Source organism: Macaca nemestrina, chromosome 3 (assembly GCF_043159975.1).
Source record: "Macaca nemestrina isolate mMacNem1 chromosome 3, mMacNem.hap1, whole genome shotgun sequence".
NCBI classification, from domain to species: Eukaryota; Metazoa; Chordata; class Mammalia; order Primates; family Cercopithecidae; genus Macaca; species Macaca nemestrina.
In genome coordinates, this window is record NC_092127.1 from 187,047,908 (window position 1) to 187,060,795 (window position 12,888).

General features: G+C 38.9%; 1 pseudogene; it reads left to right on the forward strand.

Moving 5' to 3' along the window:
- The first annotated feature begins 376 nt into the window (after nucleotides 1-376).
- LOC105487954 (2-iminobutanoate/2-iminopropanoate deaminase pseudogene) lies at nucleotides 377-779 on the forward strand (annotated as a pseudogene).
- Nucleotides 780-12,888: the final 12,109 nt, after the last annotated feature.

Genomic DNA, 12,888 nt, shown 5'->3' on the forward strand with positions numbered 1-12,888 from the left:
ACATTTAAGAAGAGCCATCTCCTGGGGCCTAAAACATATTGCAATAAATTTTAAGGAACTGAAAAAATATAAAACAAAAGACAACACAACAGATACTACAGACATTGAAGGGATATTAAAGAAATATCAGAAGCACTTTTATTCCAGTGAAGTTGACAAAGATAACTTTACAGATATGGGTCAATACAAGAGGAAATAGAAAATCTGAATGACCCTTCATCTTTAAGAGAAATGAGAAGCTTTTTCACACAAAAAAAGCTCTGGACCAAAATGAATGCTATCAGACATTTTTGGAAAATAATATCAAGTCAGGTGAGAAGCAAGCAGGGGTGGTGTGACGGCTTCTCCCAGAGAGGCCTCAAGAGAAGGGTTAGCTATGCCATCCTTGATTAAAAAGGTGACCAGCACTGCGAAAGCCCCCAAGGTCCTTGGGCTGTATGGCCAAGGTGTGTTAGTCGACAGGATCATTTACATTTCAGGACAGCTAGTCATGGACTCTTCAAGTGCACAGCTTGTGGCAGGAGAGGTAGCCAAAGAAGTTAAACAAGCTTTTACAAAGATGGGTGAAGTTCTGAAGACTGCAGGTTGTGACTTCACTGATGTGGTAAACAATTTTGCTGGCTGACATACATGACTTCAGTACCATCAGTGTAATTTACAAACAGTACTTCAAGACTAATTCTCCAGCTAGAGCTGCTTACCAGGTTGCTACTTTGGCCAAAGGAGTCTGAATTGAAATGGAAACAGTAGCTGTCCAAGGACCTCTCACAACAGCATGACTGTAAGTGGGCTCAGTGTTGTTTCATCTGGAACGTTTAACGTCTTAATTTTTTACAACTAATGTAACATCTTAATTAACATCTTCATTTTTACAATTGATGAAAGTGTAAGGTTTGAGTAAAACACCTGAAGTTATTATGGAGATACTATATAACAGGGACAGTTCAACATAAACTAGAGATTAGATCAAGAATCCAGTTACTGATATTATTAATGTACACCTCTATTACTGAATGTAGGAAGCAGATAATCATTACATAGTTATTCAAATAAATGTAAAGACAAATAAGCATTAAAGAAAGTTATTATTCCTGATACATAATCAAAAGCATACCTACTTCAAACTAATTTAATGATGTGAAATACGTAGTTCTCATGTCAAATATATGATTCTGCTTTTACTTGAATAAAATTAAAGTATTTAATGGCAATGGTCAAAGAGAGGAAAACAGACCAAAATTTCATATAGACAATTTTTTTTTGACAGAGTCTCGCTTTGTCACACAGGCTGGAGTGCAGTGGCATGATCTCAGCTCACTGCAACCTCCGCCTCCTGGGTTCAAGTGATTCTCCTGCCTCAGCCTCCCAAGTAGCTGAGATTACAGGCATGTGCCAGCACGCCTGGCTAATTTTTGTGTTTTTAGTAGAGACAGGGTTTCACCACGTTGGCCAGGCTGGTGTTGAACTCCTGACCGGAAGTGATCCGCCTGCTTTGGCCTCCCAAAGTGCTGGGATTACAGGTGTGTGAAGGGTGGTTTGTTTAAATAAACATTTCTAGTACAGCTGCTTATCAAATGGGAGCAGTAGCGGGGAGGTAGAGCTTTCCTTTTAACTATATAAAAATAATGTCTGTGACAATTAAATGTTTAAATATAAAAATGTAACAAAAACAAGGTAGAAGATCTAGGACAACGTTTATATGCCTCTGGCATTGGTGGCAGTGGTGTGCGTGTTGGGAGGACTTCTTAAGCAAGACAGGAAACTCAAAAAAGAAAGGAAATAAAGAAACATTTGACTATGCAAATATTTACAATTTGACAGGCAGCAGTACATAAAGTCAGAAGACAAAGAACGGGCTGCAAAAAATTTTGGAAGCACATATGTCCGATAAAGGATTCCTACATATTATATATAAATAATTCCCATAAATTGATAATGTAAGGACAAATAACCCAGTTGAAAAATCGTCAAAGGATAAAAATAGTCATTTTACAGAAGAGGAAATCCTGATGCTCACAGACCCATGAAATAAGCTCAACTCCATAGTCATCAGGGAAATGCCAAGTTTAACAGTGGGTTAACATGTTTTTCCCTTAACATATGGCAAAGCGTTCAAAAGACTTGTTGAACCCAGTGACAGTTGGGGAATGATGGGAGGGCAAGACAGTAGGTTCTATCATGTTTTCAAAACAATGAACACTAAAATTACTGCAACTTTGTGAAAATTAATCTGGCAAACTCTGTTGAAATAAAAAAATATATATCCTTTTGTTTACCAAGTCTAGTTCTGGAAATTTATCCTTTAGAATTAAATCCTATAGAATTAAAAGCATATTTACTGAAGTAGGGAGTATATTGGTAAAGTGTGTTTATTGAAGCATCGTTTGCCAAGTGACAAGACAAAAAAATAAAAAAAATTGTTAACAAACCAATGGTTAAATTAACTTGAATACACCTATGCTGTGAAATATTATGCAACTGTTTAAAAAAAATGCTTTGGGGGCCGGGCATGGTGGCTCACGCCTGTGATCTCAGCATTTTGGGAGGCCAAGGTGGGCAGATCATCTGAGGTCAGGAGTTCGAGACCAGCCTGGCCAACATGCAGAAACCCCATCTCTACTAAAAATACAAAATTAGCTGGACATGGTGGTGCATGCCTGTAACCCCAGCTACTCAGGAGGCTGAGGCAGGAGAATCACTTGAACCCCGGAGAAGGAGGTTGCGGTGAGCCGAGATCATGCCATTGCACTCTAGACTGGGCAACAAGAGCAAAACTCCATCTCAAAATAAATTAAAAAAAAAAAAAAAAAGCTTTGGGGCTGCATCCATTTTCCTATTGGAATATACATTATAGAATGTTGACTGATTAAAGTACCTTACAGAAAGATGCATATAGAATTAGTCTATGTTTGTAAAAACAACTCTGTCCTGTGACTTTTTAAAAAATGTCAATGAGTTTTTTTAAAATTAGTTATATTTTAAATATCAAAAATTTTTAAATATTTAAATAATTATATTTTTTAATAATTAAAATTTGTTAGAGGTAGTATGGTGATATGTTTGAGAAAGGACAAATGGTTTGGGGGTAGATAAGAGAGAAAATGATTGTACAACATGAAACATACTCTGGCATTGTGTGAGAACAAGAGTAAACTAGAAAATTCTGTTAATAGAATTGCAAATGTGTGAAACTGAATATGTGATGGCATACCTTGGAACATTATCTTAATTGGTTATTTTTTAAAATGTCGTTCTCTGTTACCAAGCCTTATAATGCACCCATCTAAAATGATGTTATCTATAAAACTCAATTTACTACTAATTTACTAGCAGTCAACACATTTCTGCAGTCTCTCATGATATTTGCAAGCAATTACCATTTTTTACTTGAGTCCCTTTCTAAACATATACACAACTCAAATTCCCCATTATATCTTCCATTAAAAAGAAAAAAACCCTGAAACCTTTGTTTTGTTGTTTTTTTTTTGTTTGTTTTTGTTTTTTTGGAAACAGGGTCTCACACTTTCACTCAGGCTGGAGTACCGTGGTGTGATCCTGGCTCACTGCAACCTCTGCCTCCTGAGTTCAAGCTAATCTTGTGCCTCAGCCTCCCGAGTAGCTGGGATTACAGGTGGCCACCATGCCCGGCTCTTTTTTTTTTTTTTTTTTTTTTTTTGTATTTAAAAGAGACAGGGTTTTACCTGGCCTGCTCATTTTTTTTTTCTGCTGTCTTTTGGCAACATATCTCACATTTTTAAAGAGTAACCATTAAGAGGCCAGGTGCGGTGGCTCACACCTGTAATCCCAGCACTTTGGGAGGCCAAGATGGGTGGATCACGAGGTCAGGAGATTGAGACCATCTTGGCTAACACGGTGAAACCCCGTCTCTACTAAAAATACAAAAAATTAGCCGGCCTTGTTGGCGGGAGCCTGTAGTCCCAGCTACTTGGGAGGCTGAGGCAGGAGAATGGCATGAACCCGGGAGGCGGAGCTTGCAGTGAACCAAGATTGCGCCACTGCACTCCAGCCTGGGGGACAGAGCGACACTCCGTCTCAAAAAAAAAAAAAAAGTAACCATTAAGAATTTGGAAAAACTTCAGTTTCAAAATATTATCCAAATCTCTGTAACAAAAATGATCAGATTGAAAATGGTAGTTAAAATTGAAATTCATATGTCAAAAGTATTATTCATCTTTAATAAATTAAAATCACACATATTGAGGACCTGTTATATATGAATAGCTTAATCACTTTAATCAATAAGTGAGATGCTGTGTCATCTTTCTTTACTCTTCACGGAATACCTGGGAAGTGGACTTTATTATTCCTGATTAGGATCTTACGATTATGGCTCCTTACCTGCACATGGCCACATATAAACAATTAAGAAAGCTTTGTCTTTAGAAACACCACCACCCTCTAGCTAGGTTCTCTAGACACACAGGGGAAATATTCAATGGAAATTTTACTGACCCTGAGACCAAGGCACCTCACACAGACTTTGGTGGTTCACAATCTAAAGTAAAATAATAATAATAATAGTAAAGCTTCTGGTAGTCCACAATCTAAAGTAAAATAATAATAATAAAGATAAAGCTTCTGGACATTTCCGAGTTCTCTGCGCTTTCTTTCTCCTGCTGTACCATCTTTTACCTTTATTAAAGCTCTAAATGAGCACACCCTGGGGGGTCTTGTGAGTCCTTTCAGTTGCCCAATGCTCCCACTCCAGTGACTCACTTGAACATTGAACTTTTAGTCAATTAACTTGTGTTGAAACTGACCATGTCCATTCTCACAACAGGTATAGGAAAATGGCTGTCTTTGCAGTCAGGTACCCTCTCAGGCATCCTCATACAGTCATGTTCTTCAAAGGGTGGCTCTTTCCTCAGGCTCAAAGGGCAAGTCCAGACGAGGACCAGCTATAGAATTTGCAAGGTCCAATGCAAAATAAAAATGGGGACTCTGTGCTCAAAAGGTATTAAGAAGGTCAAGATAGTGACAGCAGCTTTAAACCAAGTGCAAGATCCGTCTAAGCACGTGGCCCACGTGACTGCACAGGTCATCAGCACACGGTGCCAGTTCTGGGCCCGACTGAAGCACCACCATAAGCTGTCATTCTTTATAAAGAGACAGGAAGAGGTCGGGTGTGGTGGTTCACACCTGTAATCCCAGCACTTTGGGAGGCTGAGATGGGTGAATCACCTGAGGCCAGGAATCTGAGACCAGCCTGACCAAGATGGTAAAACCCCATCTCCATTAAAAATACAAAAATTAGCTGGGCGTGGTGGCACATGCCTGTGGCCCCAGCTACTTGGGAGACTGAGGCAGGAGAAAGACTTGAACCTGGTTGCAATGAGCCGAGATAGCACCATTGCAGTCCAGCCTGGGTGACAAAGCAAGACTGTCTCAAAAAAAAAAAAAGAGAGAGAGACACAGGAAGAAAAATCTTAAGCTTCTAGAAAGTTTCTCACTACACACAGGCAAAGTCAGGCTCTTTTCCTTTTGAGGGTTGCACTGTCTGGAGGGCTGGGCTGCTCTCATTAGCCAGAGGGCAATAGTGTCCCACCATAGAAGGTGGCAAGCACAGACGGGAGGAGCTGTACCTCCTGAGAGATGAGACTATACATTTCCTTAGTGTTTAAACTAATGTGGAGTTTTCTATTCATTAGAAGTGAAACCATCCATTTCAACTCATACAAAGGCTTTGCAAAATAACTACGATTATTTTCCATTCTAGAGATGTGGACATGAAAATGCAGGGAGACCACCTTGCTTCTAAGTCCTAAAGCATACTTGATAAACCTAGAAGTTAGTCCCAGCTCTGCCACATGATGCCTGCCATCCCATATGAATGGTAGCCCCTGGACTTGGGCAGTGTGGCAGCCCTGCTCTAAAGACCATGGTTTCTAACTCCCCACACTTTATACCTCCCATTATGAAGGCATAGCCCAAATCCAAAACAATATGAGATGCTAAGCAATTTCTTCAGCTGCGTGGGGGCCTAGATTTTTAAAAAAGATTTTTCCCCTTGGAGGCAGAGGTTGCAGTGAGCCGAGATCATGCCACTGCACTCCAGCCTGGGCAACAGAGCAAGACTCTGCCTCAAAAAAAAAAAAAAAAAAAAAGATGATTTCCCCATTGATACAGAAAATTTGTTTGTTTTTTTTTTTTTTTTTTTAGAGGGATTCTCACTCTGTTGCCCAGGGTAGAGTGCTACAGAGCAAGACTCTGTCCAAAAAGAAAAAAGAAAAGAGAGAGAGAGAGAGAGACTGAATTTTCTGGTCTTGCTTGTAGCTAAGTGTGATCATATGACCACATTCTAGTCAACAGGAAATGAGTAGATCTAGAGTATATACGGCACCCAAAAATGGCCTTATAGGAAGGGGCATGCAAGTCTTTGCTCGTCTCCCTATTCTACTGACTGGAATAAAAGGATGAGGGGTCATGGCTGGAACTGGAACAGCCATCATGGACCATGAAGTGCATGTCACTTCCTGAGGATGGTGAAGCAAGGCAGAAGGAGCCTGGGGTCTTCCTCATCATGGAGCTGCCATACCCACTTGCATTCCTTACCCCAACTTAATGTACTTAAGAGGAAAATACACTGCTATTTTGTGTTTTATATTATTCACAGCCAAACCCAACAGGATCTGATGAAGTATTTTCTGGGAATGAAAAGGATGGGAGTAGGTAAAGCATGAGCTAACATGGTATGAAAAATGAACAGCACGGCCGGGCGCAGTGACTCATGCCTATAATCCCAGTACTTTGGGAGAGTGAGGAGGGCAGATCACAAGGTCAGGAGTTCAAGACAAGCCTGGCCAAAGTAGTGAAACCCTGTCTCTACTAAAAATACAAAAATTAGCTGGGTGTTGTGACACGTGCCTGTAGTCCCAGCTACTCAGGAGGCTGAGGTGGGAGAATCGCTTGAACCTGGGAGGCGGAGGTTGCAGTGAGCAGAGACCATGCCATTGCACTCCAATCTGGGTAGCAGAGTGAGACTCCATGTCAAAAAAAAAAAAAATGAACAGCATGTTTTGGATGGTTTGCAAATTCAAATAATTTAGCAGAAATAAACACTTGGAGTGAGAAGTCTATAGAAGAAAAAGAATTAATATTTCTCTCCCAACCCAACCCCTTCAAAAACTCCCAGAAATAAAGTGAGGGCCATTGCATCTCCTATTACAAGTGGGATGCTCTCACAACTTCTATTTGAATCTCAGAGTAAAGAGTGATATATCTTCTCCTCTTGTTGTCTTTAAAAGAGCTCTGAGGCCAGCTGTGGTGGCTCATGCCTGTAATCCCAACACTATGGGGGACTGAGGTGGGTGGATCACCTGAGGTCAGGAGTTCGAGACCAGCCTGGCCAATACGATGAAACCCCATCCTCTACTAAAAATACACAAAATTAGCCAAGTTTGGTGGCGGGCACCTGTAATCCCAGCTACTCAGGAGGCTGAGGCAGGAGAATCGCTTGAACCCAGGAGGCGGAGGTTGCAGTGAACTGAGATCGCGGCACTGCACTGCGGACTGGGCAACAAGAGCAAAACATCATCTCAAAAAAAAAAAAAAAAAAAAAAAGAGCTTTGAGTGCTCTGCATGCATATCATGGTTCATGGTGATTAGACAAGCACATGTAGAATCAGACACTTAACCTGGTGTGCTATTTACTCCTCACCATCATGGTGATCAGCATGGAATTTTGAACTACTTTTTTATAATTATTTTTAATGAATATCCATACTGACTAATAGACAAAATAAAACGGCAAAGATATTACTGATGCCAGAAAATGGAAGTAAAAAAATGACAATTTTCAGCATTTCCAAGCATCAAGATGAACTTTTCTAGCTACCTGAGTTCCAGGTATGTGATCCAAATCCACATGTAGTAGTTCAAGATTTCTCCAGCAATTAAAAAATACAAAGAGAAATTATATCCTATATTATTATTTTATCCAATTTGGCTTTAAGGTTTTTGGAAGTAAAGACTATCTACACCAAGAGTGTTTTATTTGCAGAGAAGTGTTTGCAAATACCTCTGCATGAAATTCTTTCTTATCATTTAGAAATAAAGTCATGAAAACTAGAGATAAGAAATCACTTAAGTGGAAAAATACTAACGTTCTAAATAACTCATCGTGAAAACAGTGTATTTTCAGTGTTGCATAATGTAATTTGCATTTTAATCTGTATTTTATATAAATTGTATTCTCAAACCAAAGCATATATTTTTAAAAATAATGAATTCCTTAAAAGTACTGAAAAATAATGACAGATATTTTTTCAAAGCCATGCATGAATATGGTTAAAACATTAAATGGAATGGGAAGACAAAATGCAATAGTCTACTACTAAATCTCTTCTTTAGCATTCGTTCATTTGATGAGTATTGATTGAAGACTCCTACAATGCCAAGCAGACATTATTAAAGGGTCTTTTAATTAATTCCACCTTTAACTCTTCAAGCTATCACATAGGATAATTAGCTCCAGATGGCTAAATATTTGTATAATGTTCTTTTTTTGATTTATCAATTTTAGAAATTCTCTATTCTGCTATGATACACACAGAATTGTTTCTTTCATGTGAATCATCACTTCCCCTCCATGAAGTTATTTTATATAATTATTTCTCTTTGTTTTTCTCTTTTGGTTGCCTTTGCAAGTTGAAATAAGATATTAAAGCTTTAACTTCTTTTTCATTATAGACACAGCATCTTTTGCTCCTGGCTTTGTAAGATAATCCCCCGCCCATTGCCTTTCCTTCAGCCCTCTTCCCTTCCATCTCTTGCCCCTGTATTCTCTACTTTTACATCTTCAAGGCTGAACATGCATATTCTGCTGTTTTAGCATAAATGAATGATTGCCTCTTTTTTCATTATGTGGATTATAAAAGTGGAAGTCAAAGTAGTTACATTATTTTAATTATAAGCATGTGAAACTGGCTTGGTGTGGTGGCTGAGGCCTATAATCCCAGCACTTTGGGAGGCTGAGGCGGGCGGATCATGTGAGGTCAGGAGTTCGAGACCAGCCTGGCCAACACAGCGAAACCCTGTCTCTACTAAAAATACAAAAAATTAGCCAGGCGTGGTGGCAGGCGCCTGTAGTTCCAGCTACTCGGGAGGCTGAGGCAAGAGAATCGCTTGAACTCCAGAGGCGGAGGTTGCAGTGAGTCCAGATCACGCCATTGCACTCCAGCCTGGGTGACAAGAGCGAGACTCTGTCTCAAAAAATAAATAAATAAACAAACAAACATAAGCATATGACACTATTGTTGAATTTCTAATTTTCATAGGGAGTTTCTACCTGCAGGTTCTTAATTACTAAACAGAAACATATTTTCAAGTTTTTCCAACGTCTTTTTTAAATGGAGTATTCTAAAAAGCTCCCCCTTTTTTCTCTCCCAACCGGCAAATTACCAGCAGACATGTTCTTCCTCCAGAGGTCATCGGTATGGGCATCTACACCTGCTCTCCAGGGGTCATCCTGTGATTTTCCCTCATGCCTTTTCTCTTTCCTATATTAAAATCCTGGATACTAGAATCCCTTGGCTTATTTACCTCCTTTCTTTTTGCCAGAAAATATCTCAGATAATTTACTAAGAAACAGTAGTGTAGGAGGTAAGCTTTCTGAAGCCTTACAGCCTGAAAATATCTTTTTCATTCATCACACTAGGTCAGTGGGTATTCTAGGTTGAAAATAATAGCTCTCCAAACCTTTGAATGAAGAGCTCTGTTGTCTTCTTGGCTTAGTGTGGGTGAAAATTCTGATGCCTGTTTCTCTTTCCTCTATAAGTAAACTGTTACAGAGTTTTGTCTTTATCATTTGTGATGTTGTATCTAGATATGGATATATACATATTTATTGTTCTGTGCAATTAACGCAGCCTTTCAATGCAGGGATTCATGCTCTTCAATTCTGGACTTTGTTTTTGTTATCTTTTTGTTCTTTTTATTTTTTTACACTGTCTGTTTCTATCATCATCATCATGACTATATTATTATTCAGCTATTGAAACTTCTGGATTGATCTTCTCCATCATTCAATCTCTTCTCTCATATTTTCTACTTTTTTTCCATTTCTATTTACTTTCTGGAAGATTTCTTTGACTTTATCTTCCAAAATGTACATACTTCCCATGACTATCTCGGTGTCTTCTGGTTGTCCCTTTTCTATAGAATCTTGCACTTTATGACTGCATTGTATTCTCTAATCTCTCTGCAGATGCTACTTAGGATTTCTTTTTCATCTGAGGTCATTTGTTCTCTAGCCTTCAAATGAGAGTGTTTCCTCAAATGTCTGGTGATCCTTGCTTGACTTCTGCATAGTATAATGAGATCATCAAAAGCAAATGGGAGATTAGGATACACAGCAGTGCCCAACGACTGGCAAGCTTTGCTTTGGGTTGATTTGGTGGAGCCACTACTTATGTTGAGAGATCCCTGAAAGTCTGCATGTGGATTTCATGCTTCTTGAGGCACTCTATTCCCTTTTTGACTATAAGGCATTTCAAAATATCATCAGGGCATTTAACAATTATCCACATAGTCTTTACCCAGCTTTAGATAATATGAATGTCTTACCATATTGCTTTAAATCTCCTCCTTTTCTTCCAAAATAAAATAGAAACATTGAAGATATACTTAAAGTCAACTCTGTCTTTCTGTTACACCACATTGTTCTCCTTCTCTCCTAGAGAACACCACAATGCTGAATTTTGTGATGACTATTTTGATGAATATTTGTATATTTTACTACATATGTATTATCCTTAAATAAGAGTACTATTTTATGTGGTTAATTTCATACACATATAAGTATATACATGTGATATGTGTGCATACAGCGAAACATAAAAAATAGTACTTGTTTTTTGAGACAGTCTCGTTCTGTCCCCCAGGCTGGAGTGCAGTGGCATGATCTCAGCTCACTGCAACCTCTGCCGCCCAGGTTCAAACAATTATACTGCCTCAGCATCCCGAGTAGCTGGGACTACAGGTGCATGCCAGCATGCCCAGCTAATTTTTGTATTTTTAGTAGAGATGGGGTTTCACCATGTTGGCCAGGCTGGTCTTGAACTCCTGACTACAGATGATCCACCCGCCTCGGTCTCCCAAAGTGCTGGGATTACAGAAAAATAGTACTCTTATTTAAGTATATATCACATACATATACGTATGTGATTACAGACGTATACATATGTGTGTATAAAGTTGAACATATAAAATGGTACTCTAATTATATGTACACATTATATAACAAACAATATATAATTGTGTCTATCAACCTATATATAATTATAATACATGTAGAAAATAAAAAATAAATTTTCTGAAAAGAAAAAAATAAAACAAAAAAATAAAAATAATAATTATAATGCATGCATATTCTGCAAACTGCTTTTGACTCAACATCATATTTTTGATATCTATTTTGAGGTACATAATCTAAATTCATTTCCATGCTGTATGAGATTCCATTTTATGACTAAACCATGAGTATGGTTCTCTATTTCTGGATATTTAAGATATTTTCAATTTTCTAGTGTTTAATCGGTGCTGTAAGGAATATTCCTTTACACATCTTTAGAAGATGTATTGGAATGGAGAGATAATAGAGGCAGGGCTACTGGTAGAAGAGATCATTAAGACCTAAACTTGACAACGGTGGGATGAAACAGATTATAGAAATTTTTTGAGATTATACATACTACTTGGTGATTCGTCAGAAGTGGGGGTGAGAGTGGAAGTGGCACATGAGAGAGAGGAAATAATTTAGGATGACTCTAAAATTTCTGCCTTGCAAAAATAAATAGATTTTTGAAACACATCCCAATATAGGGCATTCAGAAGTGTTGACAGGACTAGTGGGGTGGGCAGAAAAAAAAGTTCCATTTTAGAAACAAGTTTATAGTTTGTACGACCATGAGTTATTCAGCTGGAAATTTCCTGTGGCTAGCGAAGTTAAAGTACTTTCCAACTCTATGATTCATGGCGCTATCTATCTTGGCTGCTTTGGTAAGCAAAAGCACATTAGGCATTTAAAAAGATGGTTCTATTGGTATAGCAGGCTGAATAATGGCCCTCCAAAGAGTTCCATGCCCTAATCTCTGGAATTTTATGTAGCAAAAAGAACTTTGCAGATGTAAGCTAAGGATGTCAAAATGGGGAGATTATCTGCATTATCCACGTGGGTCTAAGGTCATCACGAGGGATTTTGTAAAAGGGTGATAAAGTTTGGATGTTTGTCTCCTCCAAATCTCATGTTGAAATGTAATGCCCAATGTTGGAGGTGGGACCTGGTGGGAGGAATTGGATCATGGGGGCAGATCCCTCAGCAATGGTTTAGTGCCATCCTCTCTGTGATGAGTGAGTTCTCACTCTGTTAGTGCACATGAGATCTGATTGTTTAAAAGAAGTTGGCACCTCTTCCTCTCTCTCTTGCCCCAGCTCTTGCCATGTGACATGCTGACTCCCCTTTGCCTTCCACCATGATTGGAAGCTTCCTGAGGCCTCACCAGAAGCAGATGCTGGTGCCATACTTCCTGTACAGCCTACAGAACTATGTGCCAAATAAACCTATTTTCTTTACAAATTGCCCAGCCTCAGGTATTCCCTTATAGCAATGCAAGAATGGACTAACACAGAGGAGTGCAGGAGTCAGAGTCAGAGAAGGCAATGAGACAAAGAAAGCAAAGGGAAAAAGGCTATACAATATGGAGCTAGGAAACAAGGAACGCCAGCTCCTTTGGGAACCTGGAAGGCACAAGGAATGGGCTTATCCCTGGAGCCTCCAGAAGGAGCCAACCATGCTAATGCCTTGATTTTAGCTCATTTTGGACTTCTGGCCTCCAGAGCTGTAAGATAATAAATGTGTGTTGTTTAAAG